The sequence below is a fragment of the Anabrus simplex genome, chromosome 1 (genome assembly GCF_040414725.1).
Source record: "Anabrus simplex isolate iqAnaSimp1 chromosome 1, ASM4041472v1, whole genome shotgun sequence".
NCBI lineage: Eukaryota > Metazoa > Arthropoda > Insecta > Orthoptera > Tettigoniidae > Anabrus > Anabrus simplex.
Genome location: NC_090265.1, coordinates 316,133,880 through 316,150,435, shown reverse-complemented (window position 1 = coordinate 316,150,435; position 16,556 = coordinate 316,133,880).

Here is a 16,556-nt window from a genome sequence, read left to right as displayed (position 1 = left end):
CTTTCCCCTGCACACCATCTATTTCTTTTATTAGGTACCATAGTCCTGGTGAGGATCCCAAACCCTGTTTGCATATTTCAATAATGGACGAACCATACTTACGTAACTTTTTCCTTTTAATTCTTTGTTGCATCCTTTAAGTAGTCTCATTATGGCAGGTAACAATCTGTATGCTTTTCCAACAATGTCATCAACATAACCCTGCCAGTGCAAATTACTTTCAAATCTCACACCTAAGTTTTTGCACTTGCCATCTTTCTGGATAAATACCTCATCCACAGCATATTTAAATTCAGTTTTTAAGCTCCTGTTTGTAAATGTTGTGACAGTTTATTTGCCTCCATTAACCTTCATATTATTCTCTTCAACCCACTGTTGGATACTGTCAAGGTCCCTTTGTAATTCTGTACAATCCTTTGTTATTTATTTCCTTATAAACAATTATGTCATTTGCATACAATCTTATTTTTGATGTTATATTGTTCCCTAAATTGTTTGCATATAATATTAAGAAAAGTAATGGATTGATTATACTACCCTGTGTAATTGACTTCCAAACTTTCTCTTCCTGTGATACATGATTCCCTACTTTGACTTTCTGAACTTTCTGGGCTCTGGTTAAGATTACATATTGCATTAAAGTTCAGGCCCTAATGATGAGGTAGCGAGAGGGTTGAGACCTGGTGTCGGCACATAGCCTGCTCCTGTTGAATAACGCCAATTGGTCTGCTGAAGACCATCTGACGGACAAATCACCATAAACAGCGTTGTATGCCCTCATTCCATATAAACACTGCGGAGAGGTTTGAAATTGAATCCAGGCTTTTGGTACACTATCTAGTGTTTAGAAACTGTATGCAACCACCTTTCCTACTCTGCTGGCCAACATGCTAATGTGATATTTTTTCTACCAACAGGACTCGAACTGGCTAACCACAGCATCAGACCATATAGACTTGACACCTTAACAATCATAGCCACCAGGTGGGCTTCTGCAATGGTAAAAATGAACAGATTACTTGCCTTTTTCTGGACTGTGGTGTTTTTCATTGAACAAGAATTTGTAAAGTCAGTCTCCATGGCTGAATGGTCAGCTTAGTGGCCGTTGATTCAGAGGGCATGACCATTATGGGTTCAGTTCCCAGCCGGGTCTGGATTTAACTTTGAATGGTCGATTCCTGTAGCTTGGGGGCTAGGTATTTGTGTTCATCTTAACACACATGTTTATTTACATACAACACATCACACTAAAAACCACCACAGAGACATGCAATAGTGAATATATCCCTTCCAGCAACATAAATGTAGGCTATGCACTGTTTGCATCTGAAAGAGCAAACAGAAGGAAGAAGCAAACAAACCATCTCCAAGCCCCATGGAGCAACAGTCCTGATGGCCCTTGGCCTACCAAGCAGCAGTTGCTCAGCCCAAAGGGCTGCAGTTTACAAGGTGACGCATGGTCAGTGTGATGAATCCTCTTGGCTGTTATTCTTGGTTTTCTAGACCAGGGTTCCCATTTCACTGCCAGATAGTTCCTCAGTTTAATCACATAGACTGAGTGGAATTCGAACCAATCCTCAGGTCCAGGTAAAAATCCTGATCTGGCTGGGAACTGAACCCAGAGCCTCCATGTGAGAGGCAGGTATGGTACCCTTAGACTGAAGAAACAAATAAGTGCATAAAACATAAATATAGCACAATATCAGTAAGTCAAGATTTAAAAAAAAAAAACATGTGAATATATGTAACGTATACGTACCCGTTCAAGTTTCTTGGAAAATGAAAATATGATTTATACATACGGACAGCCATGGTGAGGTAATTTTATATTTTACTGATGCTTCAAATAAATTCTGATGAGAGGAACTTCAGTTACTATTGTAACCCATGGTGTAAAAATGCAAACTCGTGTCCTCATCCCGAGGTGGTGCAGCTCTTTTCAGGCACACACCCAATGGAAGTGAGCTGCATGTACCATTTCAGCCCTCCTGCCATTCTTAAAGCAACTATGGTAGACTGCAGTCTGTCTAATGCAGTCAATCCACTGATGATAGGGGTGCTGAATGCAGTTTTTACATGTATTTGTCAAAGCTGACCTGTCTTGTTCTATAATAACGTATGTGGTTCCGTGTGAGACAAATATTGCCCTATCAAGGATAATGGCTGAGAGGATTCATCGCACTAACTACGTGGTACCTTGTAACCTGCAGGCCCTGTAGAGCGGTCTCTTGGTAGGCCAAGGCCCATCAAGGCTGTAGTATCATGGTGGTTTTTGCTTTAATTTGAGATGTATTGATAACCAACTCTTCCACATCTGCAATCATTTTGGTGTAGTTAGTCTTTCCAACTTTAGCCTAGGAACCAACGAACAGACATCCTGAACAGTTGATGTGCAGTAGTGAAAGCATCACAACGTGAGATACAGTAGTTTCCTGTATGCCTCACTTAGGCAACAATACCAGTATACTACCACACAGAAATTTTAAAATTCTTGGCAAGGGTGGGTTGAACCCAGTGTCTCCTAGTCAGCAAGTTTTCACTTTAAATACTAACTCAGGAAACTGAGGTAGTGACTAAGGATCCCCTAGCTGATGACTACGAAGTCCTACATGAACATGTTTGCATTACAGGTCATGTAGTACAGCCAAATCTCTGTACAATGATTACCAATATAGTGACAAGAACCTTTATAACACTTAAATATACTGGACCCAACATTAATTCCATTAATTTAATCCAAAATTCACCTTGTTTTAATGCTACTCTCAATAACAATAAATTTCTCTATTACGATTGCTTTTTCAGACCCCCGCTGACATGCTATCTTCCTGGCACTGCGATAATATGAACTGTGAAAAAGTCAGGAAAACATGTTGCCATCATTTGAAGAGCAGAAATCTGAATGAACTATTGTTATTTCTAGCAGGAGCTATTGCTCTTGTAAAGCTCTCACAAAATTACTTTTATAATTTTAGTTATGTTCCAGGGAATCATTTCATGACTCTCGGTGTAATAAGATCTTTGTGCATTTCCCTGTTTATAAAGAATATGAAACAGACTGTTATTTCCGATGTTTGCAGTAGTGTTGAGCAATGCTAACAACAATAGTGAATATATCCCTTCCAGCAACATAAATGTAGGCTACACACTGTTTACATCTGAAAGAGCAAACAGAAGGAAGAAGCAATCATACAAACAAACCATCCCCAAGCCCCATGGAGCAACAGTACTGATGGGCCTTGGCCTACCAAGCAGTTGTAGTTCTTTGCTAATGTGAAAAATAAGTTTGATAAACAGAACAAGAATGGGTTAACATAGTAAATAACAGTGTACATACAGTAGGCCTACACTGTTTCCATTTGAATATGAGGTAAGCTATTATGGTTTTAATTTGTGTGTATTCTTTATGTTTGGTGCTCTTAAATCTCATTTTAGTTGGAATTAAATGTTATGAATTTTGGTAAATGTAGTTATGTCATAGGATTTTTATCTATACACCTGTCAAAATGAGAACGAGTTATGGCTAAATCATAGATGTGATTACTCCCTCTACAACAATATTTTTCTCCCGTCTGCTCAGTATCATATCAAGATTTCACTGCATAATGGTCCTTTCACCTATTTGGTCAACAACCTTTCTGGAAAATATTAACCCCTCCAGGAACCTCTTCACGTGGTGATTGCTAAGACTGTATCTGATTCTACTATATTTACCACACATTGACTGAACACAGTGTTCATTTATCACCTCATAGGCCTTATCTTACGTTCTATAGCAGAGTAAAAATGTTCACTAATTGATATCTCCTTGTCCACTGGCATCAGACCATTATCAGCAGAGTCCAATGCAATACCTAGTGTCAGCTAGTTGGTAATGGGTCGTGTATGAGGGTCAAATCAAGATGGCAGCCCAAAGATATACCTCCCAAAGTTGACTTTTCCTCTCTAGATTATGAACATCATCTTCTCATTCTTACCAGCAACTACTTTCAAATCAATTATACCTTATGAATAAAGTAGGGGCTGCCTGGCCGAGGCGGTAAAGGCGTGCTCGGTTCGCCCTGAAGGACATGGGTTCGAATCCCCATCAGAAAGTCGTAAGATTTAAGAAACAAGATTTCCACTTCCGGAGGTGCACATGGCCCTAGTGTTCACTCAGCCTACACCAAAAATGAGTACCAGGTTAATTCCTGGGGGCAAAGGCGGCCGGGCATAGAGCTAACCCCTCTACCCCATCAAGTGCCGAGGTTACGGATAGTGGAAGCCTTTACCTTCCACCACTCCAAGCACCTTCATGGCCTGTACGGAGATGACTTTGCTTTGCTTTTATGAATAAAGTCCTTAATCTACCTGGCTTTCACTCCCATATATTAGATTTGTCACAGTTATAAGACTGGAGGCTTACTTGATCCTGAAAAATCTAAAAATGAATAGAACAAATATCTTTCTTTCCTCTCTATTTTATTTACTCTGATGAATACATCAATGTTCCATTTTCAATCACATTGTTCACACATGTATATGTGCACCTGTTTTCTTCTTCTTCTTCTTCTTCTTCTTCTTCTTCTTCTTCTACCATATCCTCATTGGATGTCAGCTGTCATCAGGGTGATCTGGTTCTTGTTCTCAGCAACTCGGAAAAGAGTGGGGGTACTTAGCCCATACCATTCTCGTAGATTCCATAGCCAAGATATTCTCCTTCTTCCCCTACATCTCCTTCCTTCAATTTTCCCTTGTAAGATAAGCTGAAGGAGTTTACATTTATCATTCTGAATGATATGGCTAAAGTACTCAAGTTTCCTTTTTTGATGTTGTGCATGATCTCTCGCACTTTGTTCAGGCGTTGGGAGTACTTCAGTGTTATGTATTCTGTCAACCCATGATATTCTGAGCAGGCATCGGTAGCACTACATCTCAAAAGATGGAAGTTTTTTGGTGGTGTTCTCTGCTAGGGTCGAAGTATTGGCACCATAAAATAATTTGTTAAGAATGAAGCCATACTTTCCAGTGTCGACTTAGTTAAATGTAACGTGTTTGACAAGCTGGAAAGTTTTTATGTTACATTTAACCATAAAATAAGATAGAAAATTCATACCACTGAAGTAAATGGAGACGGAGATTGATCTTGAAGTCTCTGATACAGAAAAGTTTGCTCATTTTGAATGGAGTTCTTGCCTGTTCAATCCAGGATCTTTCTAAATTACTCATTTATGAGCCAATCAACATTTGATGTAAACTAGTTGCATAGTTCCATGACCATCTGTGGTTGGGATGCAGAAAACATCTACAGTTTTCCATGTGTACCTTAAAAGGCAACCTACAGTTAGGTCGAAACTAATACCTGAACGGAGATGTAATGTAAACCTTGCATAGTTTGTATTGAAAAGGTGGACCTTAAAAATAAAATATTTAACTTTTATTGTGATCACAGTTCAATATGGATCAATCATCATGAAATTGTTCGACTCGTTGGCTGAACAGTCAGCGTACTGGCCTTCGGTTCAGAGGGTCCCGGGTTCAATTCCCGGCCGGGTCGGGGGTTTTAACCTTAATTCGTTAATTCCAATGACACGGGGGCTAGGTGTATGTGTTGTCTTCCTCATCATTTCAACCTCATCACGAAGCGCAGGTCACCTACAGGCGTCAAATAGAAAGATCTGCACCTGGTGAGCCGAACCCGTTCTGGGATATCCCGGGACTAAAAGCCATATGACATTTCATTTTTTCATCATGAAATTTATATCATTTGACTGGTAAAAATTATGATAGCAGCTGTTGCTGCACTGCCCCACAGGTTACAGTCAATGATGAAGTTTCAGGAGGGACAGATACACGTCATTGCACTTGCACTGACTTATCAGGACCTGATATTTGAGTACCATGCACACCACCAGAACTACATGAACTGGTAGAATTTTTAGATATTTTAAAATAAACTTTTACTATTATTATCATTATTATTATTGGGTACCTTCTTTCAACCTGTTTCGTGTTTCTTCAAATTCAAAACTATTTTCCTGTAACTGAGGTTTTTGTCCACATAAATCATATCCGATTTCTTGCTCATTGTCCACAACACAGCATGGAACACGAGATGCAAAGTGGGAAGACCACACAGAACTGTTTTGAGGAATTACAGTACTACAGTATATGTATTACCCCCCAGCAAGCCCAATACAAAGCACTTCAAATACTGTACCTAAAGAATATCTGTAACCGGCCAGCATGTAACAAAGTAGGAATGTCGGTACTGCCTCTAAAGTGCTACAGAATTATTGCTTGCACCTGCGCAGGAATGTGCACTTAAAGCAAGCTGTTCTGCTTCCAAATATCTGTTAGCTAAACCAAAACTGCCTATCCTTTCCTTGTTTTTGCTGAGATAGTTACTTTTGTTCCGGTCGAACATAATTTTCTGGAACAGCTTACTGTGATGGAATAGGATATTGTCATATTACGATATGTAACTCCCATTTCTACTAGAGGTGCTATAATATATTCATGGGATCAATCACTCAATCAATCAATCAATCAATCAATCAATCAATCAATCAATCAATCAATCAATCAATCAATCAATGATATGCATTGAGGACAGTCGCTCAGGTGGCAGATTCCCTATTACTTGTTTACCTAGTATTTTCTTAAATGATTTCAAAGATGTTGGAAATTTATCAAACATCTCCCTCAGTAAATAATTCCTCCTCCTATAAACTAATATTTGCTCCAATTTATCCTCTTGATTTCCAACTTTATCTTCATTACGCTCTTTCCTGCTTCTAAAAACTCCATTCAAACTCATTCATCTACTAATGTTCTTCCACGCCATCTCTCTGCTGACAGCTCGGAACATACCACTTAGTTGAACAGTATCGACAAATTTTACCATTCACAATTGGTCTGTATTGACAAGCTCATAGAATAACACAAGGGGTTGTAGTTAGGTCTGCCCTGTCAATATTTAATATCCTTCATTCATTCAATATTTAATTCGTATACATGTTTCAAGAACTGCCATTCTCTTCTTCAGCGAATAAACATCATAAGTAAAATTAAGAATAGCTCATCTCCTTACTCCCAAGTCTTCCCAGCCCAAGGCTTGCAACATTTTCATCACATTACTCTTTTGTCGGAAATCATGCTTTGCCTGCTGTAAGAGGCGCCTAAAAGGAGGACCAGAGCCTCTCAACTTGGAAGAATGAATTGGTAACTATGGTTTCTTTGTTTTCCCTTTTAGATTGAGCCCCTTCTAGCAGCTGATATGGAACACGGAAATACTATTCAATCTGGACACACCAACAAGGTGCAGTAGTAGAACAGAATTAAATGGAAGTACAGGATAATTTATTATTACGAAGGCCATCCGGAAAGTGGTACCCGTTTGCGCAATAAAGACACAGGAGTAAATATTAACAAATATACACATTTTTATTGGAGAGAGCATACTTTACACTACTTCTCAACATAATCTCCAAGCAAATTTAGGCATTTGTCATAACGTGGGATGAGTTTTTGTATTCCACCGTGATAGTCCTCCGCCACCAGCGTATTGAGATATGTAGTCACGGCTCATTTAAGTTCTTCATCGCTGTCAAATCTTTTTCCTGTCAGAAAGTCTTTAAGCTTCATAAAGAGATGAAAATCCGAAGGGGCCAAGTCCGGGCTATACGGGGGATGGTCAAAGGTTTCCCACTTGTGTGTTATCGCAGCTGCATAAGGCCTGGCATTGTCATGAAGGAGAATGACGCCTGTAGACAATAGACCTCGCCGTCGATTTTGTATTGCCCGCCGCAATTTCTTTAATATTTCACAATATGCACTAGCATTAATTGTGTCTCCACGGGCCATAAAATCAATGAGCAGTACACCTCGGCGATCCCAGAAAACGGTTGCCATGAGTTTCCTGGTGGACAGAACTGTCTTGAATTTTTTTGGTTTGGTTGGTGAATGAGCATGATGCCACTCCACTGACTGTCGTTTACTCTCAGGTGATGCATAACAAACCCATGTTTCGTCCCCAGTAATGATGCGAGTCAGGAAAGAGTCTCCTTCATCAGAATAATGTCCCAGAAACGTCAGTGCTGCAGCCATACGCTTGGTTTTGTGCTCCTCTGTAAGCATGCGAGAGACCCACCTTGCACAGATTTTTGAATAATGCAGATAGTCTTTGACAATTTCATGAACAATTGTTCGAGACACATTAGGAAAATGTACACAGAGTTCATCAATTCTGACGCACCGATCATTCCTCATGCATTCGTCTACTGCGCTCAGCAGTTGGTCTGTAATGACAGATGGTCTCCCTGAACGCTCCTCATCGTCTGTATTCCCCCTCCCCAGGTTGAAGTTGCGACACCAGCGCCAAACAGATGACTCGTCCATCACAGTCTCCATACACCTCCGTTAATTGGCGATGAATATCACAAGGTCGAACGTTTCGTGCATTAAGAAATTTAATCACGGCCCTCACTTCACAACTGGCGTGGTTCTCAATTTGTTTAAACATTTTAAATGATCACAGACACAACACAGACACAACCTCGCACAGAGCAGGCAGACAAGCCACTGACGCGGTCTGACATTGCCCAGCGGCTACCCAAGTCGTCAGAGTTTCATGCGGCGCTAACGGGTACTACATTCCAAATGGCCCCCATATTGAAGTTCATGTTCTCAGCTCATTAATGCTCAATAGTAAGAAGGCATTTAAGAAATTACGAGTACTTAAAAATCTACATAATTCCTGAACACAATCCCATAACATGAGTAAATAGTTGTAAATAACAATTTGATAAGTTTAACATGAGATACTTATATCAATATGAAGAGGATTTTATGTACAACTATAAATTACTTTCAAATCAGGTTTACAGTAATATTTTTTTTTTTTTTTTTGCTAGGGGCTTTACGTCGCACCGACACAGATAGGTCTTATGGCGACGATGGGATAGGAAAGGCCTAGGAGTTGGATGGAAGCGGCCGTGGCCTTAATTAAGGTACAGCCCCAGCATTTGCCTGGAGTGAAAATGGGAAACCACGGAAAACCATTTTCAGGGCTGCCGATAGTGGGATTCGAATCTACTATCTCCCGGATGCAAGCTCACAGCCGCGCGCCTCTATGCACAGTAAATATTGTCATAACTCTTAAAATAATTTTGCCTATTTCCAGAAATAAGATTCAAGACAGATTACAGTCCCATGTGAATTATTCGGAACAATGGAATTTTTTCATTATTTTCCCAATGGTTAGTGACAGTGTGATATATATAACTTATTCTTAGTTCCTGCGTTCTCTACACGTTATTTGCACTGTTATTCAGTGTTGTTTAATTTGTGTGGTGATTGTTGTGGATAAAAGCAATATTTATTTCGAAGTGAGTCACTTTGGAGGATTTTGAGGTGGTAGTAATACCTATTTCTTCAATGGCTATGATTCCCAGGAAGCACAATGCGATTATAGCATTATCTCAAAATACTTCTATGACACTAGGAGAGTTAGCTACTAAATTTGGTATCAGTGTACACACAATAAATAGAATTATTCAGCAGTACAAACAAAATGGATCAATCTCACCGAAAAAAACAGGGAACTGTGGCAGGAAAAGAAAATGATGCCAACTGATGACTATTTTCTCCTCAGGAGAAGTAAATTAAACCCTAGGCTAACTGCTGTGGACTTGGCAGGTGAATTGGGGAAAAGGGGAGTGATTCTGCACGTTTCTAATGTTCGCCTTAGACTTCTGTTAGCTGGAAGGAAAGCTATCTAACAGGAGAAATGTGCAAGAAACGTCTTTTGTGGGCACGTAGTCATCAGGACTGGACAATGGAACACTGGAAGACAGTTCTTTTCCTCAGATAAGAGTTATTTTCAAGTGCAGGAGCAGAGGATTCAATATGTGTGCCAAGCAAATAATGAGGCAACAACTTCACATCATTTGCGACAGACAGCAAAACACCCCATGCAAAGATGTTTTGGTGGTGTTTCACACATGAAGGAATGGGACCCTTAGTACCAGTTGAAGGGATGATGAAATCTGATCAGTACATCCAAATACTACAAAGAAGAGTTGTTCCTGGGCTGCAGAAGAGATTTCCAGACAGTGAAAGAATTTTTCAGCAAGATCTGACTCCGTGCCATACTTTGATGAAACTGAAAAAAAATTTACTGAGAACAATATTCATGTTTTAGAGTGGCCAGGGAACTCTCCCTGACATAAATCCCATAGAAAACTTGTGGGCTATTTGCAAAGGGAGACTTACAAAACTTGACAGTTCCAAAGTATGCATGATAGAGTCTCTAATTAAAGTGTGGTTTCATGATGATGAACTGAAAAATATGTGCTCAAAACTTGTGGAATCAATGTCAAATCATGTGAAAGAAGTTATGAAATACAAAGAAGGACATATTAGGCATGAAAAGGCATTTAAGGTATGCATTATTGTAAATAAATTAAAAAAATTAAAATGTGTACTTTATTGTAGTGTTACGATTAATTTGCATGGTACTGTATTTCATATGTATAGGATAACAATGTAATTTGAACTCGTGATTCTTTTAATATATTAGGTTTGTAACATTATTAATGAATGCACTGACAATGAAACATAATCATAAGCATCAAACTTTACATTTTAATATTAATCACAACTTTTCACTTAAACAAGGAAACTCATGTAATATCATCATCATCATCATCATCATCATCATCATCATCATTTCCTCTTTTCCAGCTGTCAACAGGTGGGGGAAAATAAGGCTCCTCTCCACTTTGTCCCGTCTCTCTCTACCATTCCTCATCCAACACTGTGTTCCAGCCCACGTTCCGTTCTCCAATGGTGTTCTTCACAGAGTCCATCCATAGTAATCTTGGTCTTCCTTATCCTCTCTTCCCTGTCATCTGTCTCTCTACTGTTTGTACTGGCAGTCTTTCTTCTTTCATTTGCTTGACATGTCCAAACCATCTCAATCTGTTCTGTTCCAATTTATCATGTAATTTTCGCACATTTAACTTTTTTCATAAGTTTTCATTTCATACCCTATCCCTTCCTGTCTCCTGCACCATACTCAGGAATTTCATTTCCGCTGCCTGTGCTCTACTCTTGCCGACCCCGTGGTGTAGTAGTAGCATGCCTGCATCTTACCTGGAGGCCTTGGGTTTGATTCCTGGCCAGCTCAGGGACTTTTACTTGGATCTGAGGGCTGGTTCAAGGTCCACTCAGCCTGTATCATTATAATTGAGGAGCTATCTGGCAGTGAGATAGCGGCCATGATCTAGAAAGCCAAGAATAATGGCCGAGAGGAATTGTTGTGTCACTTGCATATTATAGTATTGAAAAGGTGGACCATTATGACATTAATTTAATGATTATTATTGTTACCTCATAATAATCCGCAGGCCTTTGGGATGAGCAGCAGTTGCTTGGAAGGTCATGGCCCTTCGGCTGTTGTGCCATGGGGTTTGGATTGGTTTGGTACTCTACTCTCACCTCTCTGAGTCATCTGTCCAGGTTTCTACTGCATCTGTCATTATAGATAAATAATATCCCTTGTACATTACTTCTTTAGCCTTCACTGGTATATTAAAGAAAAATTAAGGTAAAAAGAAAATTAAGACGCAATGGGACATGATATGAATTATGAAAAATACTAGTGGCATTCCCCATCGTATATTTACAATGAACAAAAATAAGCAAAATATCACATCTATTTACATCGGATAAAGAGAAAAATCTTACATACTACACAGATTCTACATGAATCGCGGTTCACCACAAAGGACCTAGTGAGAACTAGATTGACCATCAATATACTCAGCACTCGGGCTGTTCCCCATTAAACAACAAGACAACATATTCAAACAACATGAAACATCATAAAACACCCTGCTGTAAGAGAAAAACATATAATTATCCATCAATATAATGTAGAAAGCAATGGGCAACATTGCCTTCTTCTGCTACATTTGTGCACTCAACAGCGTGATCATACGTCATGTATTTCCTGGTGTGCTGTGAGCTAAAAGGAAATGTTGGAACTCAACACTGTACTAAGGTTTGGTTTCTGTCTGCCAAGATTGTAACACGGAAATACCATCTCATTCACACCGTCTAAGAAAACACGGCCAATATATCAGCTTGCAATGCGATAACATCATTCATTGGCTACACGGAAACTCGCGTATAATCGTATTCCTTCCTAGCATGCTTTGACAATTTAACACGCATCAGACTCATTGGTCTGGAATCAATTCCGTCAATTCTGATAACTAATATTCTCTCAGAAGACACTAGCAGGTACATATCCACTGCACATTATTCTTTCACTTATCAGCATGCAATCGGCCTGCATAATCATTTTATAACTCCACATGCATTATAACTTCTCATGTCTCTTACAAATCACATCAGCCTTTTACATTATGAGACTCGGTTCGTTTCCTGTGCAAATCATTAGGCAAAAACCGATTCCAACCTAAATTTGAAGATCCTATTCTTTCAACGTTGTTATGCAGCTCCTTATGTACAGCTTCTGAAATACCATGCGTCATGCAATAGGGATGTATAGAACTAGCACCGATAGAGCGCACTGCTGTTGTACTGGGTAAGCGCAATGCGCTCTTAATTTGTCTTCTGTGTACTCATGCCTCTAAATATCCACGAATTTAAGCTGCTTAAATTGTTATTTTCGTGACTATGCCGAGCTATTGCAGTGTTCCTCTTTGAAAAAATCAGGGAAGCTCATTTTCGTTTCACCAGTTTCCACAAAATAAAGAAATGAGGAAGAAATGGTTACATGCTGTTAGAAGGAAACATTTCGGTGAGAAGAATCTGACCGAATATATTAAAGTGTGTTCCCATTATTTTCAACCCAGTGACTTCACGAAAACTTTATTGGGTAAGTGCGATTTAGGAAGGGAAATAATTCCTATTTTCTACCTACAAACTGATTAGGCATTTTGATAACAACCGCCGAATTTATGAGTTTGTATTTAAAGGTGAGAGATCAAGATTAAAACCGGGCGCTGTTCCATCGCTTTTTCCGTGGACCACGAACAGAACAAAAACAGGGAAGAGGCCATACACCAGAAAATTGCCGGAATACCACGATAAGCGTACAATATCGGAATATGCAGAAATCATCTCCGTTGAAGTACGGGAAGAAGTCGTGAATATACCGAAAGAAGTGAATGTTACATTTTTGTGGCTCTCATTTTCAAAGACATCAGCACTCAAAAAATACTACAGGTAATTTGGTTATTGAGCAAACAATGCGTAATCCTGATGCCATATTGCTTTATATAGGATTTGTAGTCGTCCAACATTGTAATTTGGTGTTTGCTGTTCTGGATGAAAACAGACACAATTTACAGATATTCCTTGAACTCATACTGTGTTTCTTATTGACAGTTATGAAGCTAAGGACCAACAAATCTGACAAAGAACTAGGCCTTAACTTCGGAATCCATTATTTAATGTTTGGATCAATTTCATGTACTGCCAATTTAAAGAATTGAACATTTGGTCTGATAGAGAAAATGCCCTTGAAAACAGCTCCTTTGCTTTCAGACAGAAATACCCCTTGATTAGAGTTATAACTGGTGCAACTGAGATTATAATAGCAAAACTTGTTCCAAGGGCAAACATTCCACTTTTATAGGGCTAACTGGCCTCGACCGTTTGGTAGGGGGATACTGAAAAGTTTATACATTTTGGCTGCATGTTTTTGAACACTGAATAATACCAGTTTTGGGGAAGTGCTCTAATGCATAACTTACAGCAGCAATGTGCTTATAACATGCCTTGGGGCCTGCTCCAGCAAAACGTTCACATACCTTCCTATAATGTCACCAGGTACTCCTAAAATAAGCTTCACATTACAGGTCTTATGTTTTGTGTACTCGGATTTCACAGCACTGCATTTTAGAATTTCACCCGACTGAAATTAACCTTTTATAAACAAAACAAACTTTTCACTGAAAAGTCTGTATCCAGCATAACATAATGATTTGTAGTTTGAAACAGGTGCTCCATCTATTTCCGATTTTCTAAATACGAAATAATCCATCAAATGGAAATTTGTGGTAGTGATCTTCACCTTATGGCTGATGGTCAAATATTCAAAGGAACCGGCACTGGGAAACTCAAGAATATTCACATGCTTTTGGTGGTGGACAAAGGCTGTATCTGCAGTTTCATGTAAGCCATCAACCTTAAAAGAAATACATGAATCGAAGTTTATAAGCAAGGGGAGCAAGTGCGTGTTTAAATACGGTACCTATTTATGATTTAAATCTTGTGGATGTACATATATTTATAATGCGCAGTACTCAAAGGCATGCTGACTCCTATTCATTATTTGGATAATAAAGCGTGTTAGAATTTTCTAATTACCGCTATACTAATTCTTCCTTCCTCCCGCTAGTTTTAGCGTTTCTGGTCCATAGCTCATATTGTAGCTGTTTAAGGCTTAAACGTTGAAAATCGTCCGTAATATACTAGGGGATATACCTATACATTTAATTAATTTAGTCTTGGAGTAAAATTAGAGAAGATACAATCGGCTTTAGCTCAGAAAACTCGGTCACATTCTGTACATTACTCGCAGCTGACAGGGAGAAACATGAGACGATCGCCTTGCGCTTACCCAGTAGTACACGAGCGCTATCTGGCGCGAACTTTCTCTGCCTACATCCCTATTAACTGTTACTGTCTCTCTAAATGACCAAAATAAAATAGAATTAACACTCAACGTAGCAAGTGTTTAACTTTGAACTTGGATGAACTTGTCAATCTAATCCTCCTAGCACTAACATACAAGGAAAAAGCGGAATAATACTAAACTAAATTATCATGCATAAATGAACAACAAAATAATCCTAGCAAATCCCACATTATCCCAACTATCTAGTCATAAATAAAAATAAAGAGAACATGCATTTCTCTTTTATCCGTATGTACAACAATATAAAAGTGAAACAAACACATGCCGTCAGGCTTACTTTACGTTAAAATCCCTATTCTAAACTGCACTAGTATTTTAACATAACCCATACAACATTCCATAATTAACACATGCGCCTTATCTTGGACGACTCTCTGGATACATGGCAGCAGCTCACATCCCTGCCTTGTTGGGTTTCTACTCCATGTTGATCACTGCTTCAACATGTAGAAATACACTTCCATCTTCCATAGGTGAAGCCATCTTCTTGCTGAAAGTTATTGAACACTGCAACACAGAAGGCTTTGGATGAATATCTCTTCACTGCTCAATTCTGCACTTGCCGAACAACCCTTTTGTGGCTACAAACTCAGCCAACACACTGACACATAAATACACTGTAAATTTTACACTTGAGGGTATATGTACACAGTTTTTGAGAGCAGCACGCGGTACGAATCGAGATTCCTCGCGAAATGCGACCGACACAAAAATATGAGACAATGGAACGTCTCTCCTGCACTTTCTACATTGCGGCTAATTATCACCGTCTATATATTGGCAGTGAACTTTGCGATAATATAATCTGCAATTAACTCTGCATCAGTTACTTTATTCCACTGCATGACTGAAACACTGTTTATTGGTCTTATTAACCATACTCTGTTAATGATATATTCACGTGGCAACTTTTAAGTACAATTCTCGGAGCACATTGAACAACGTCCACCTCACGTCAGTATCCACGATCAGAGTGACACTCTCCAGAGCTTGGGGTGCTAAGGTAGCGTAGGTAACGCCGTTGCAACTATGGAATTTCCGCTTGTCTAGACAAACCACCAATCAGAATGCTTGCCATTTATAATGACACAATATCAATTATAACATATCAATAAAACACAGTTCATATTATATCAAATCTCTTCCTATAATTTTTATACCGTATTCCTGATTATATTTCACTTATAGACCTGTGGAAATCCGCCAAATAACAGAATTTATCTCAAGCAACTGTACACGTTGGTCAACCTGGGATTATGACTACGCTTGATGTAGACTCCATATTTGCCATATCCTCACGTTCTCATTGGCTGAATATTTCGCTTGGTCAGCACTTTGTACACGTGCCAAGATGTGCCAACTCCTAGTGACGCTAAGCCATTCTCACGGTCCCGAGGAAGTATTGGGCAATATCCAGTGACTTGATGGCTCCATAAACTTCCGGTCTCAGCTATCCTGCGATTCCTTACTTTACCATATATGACTGCAATTCATATCAATAAAATGTACATATTATGTCAAATAATAATCCGAGTATCTCTTATGGGCCGGCAGGATACGGCTCAATATTCATCTCCGTACATGGTGGTAGAAGGTACTCCCCAGTTGTATCCTATTAATTTCCACATCCAGTCTTCCATTTTCTGTCAGTTCCCTTCCTAAGTATTAGAAGTATTCTACTATTTCTAGTTCCTTGTCTCCAATTTTGATAGCCCCTTTTCCTTTTTCACTTCTCTATTCATCACCAATGTCTTGCTCTTCTCCACGTTGATCCTCAATCCCCATTGTTCAATCTTTCTAGTCAGTACATTCAGCTGTTGTTGTACCATCTCATCATCTT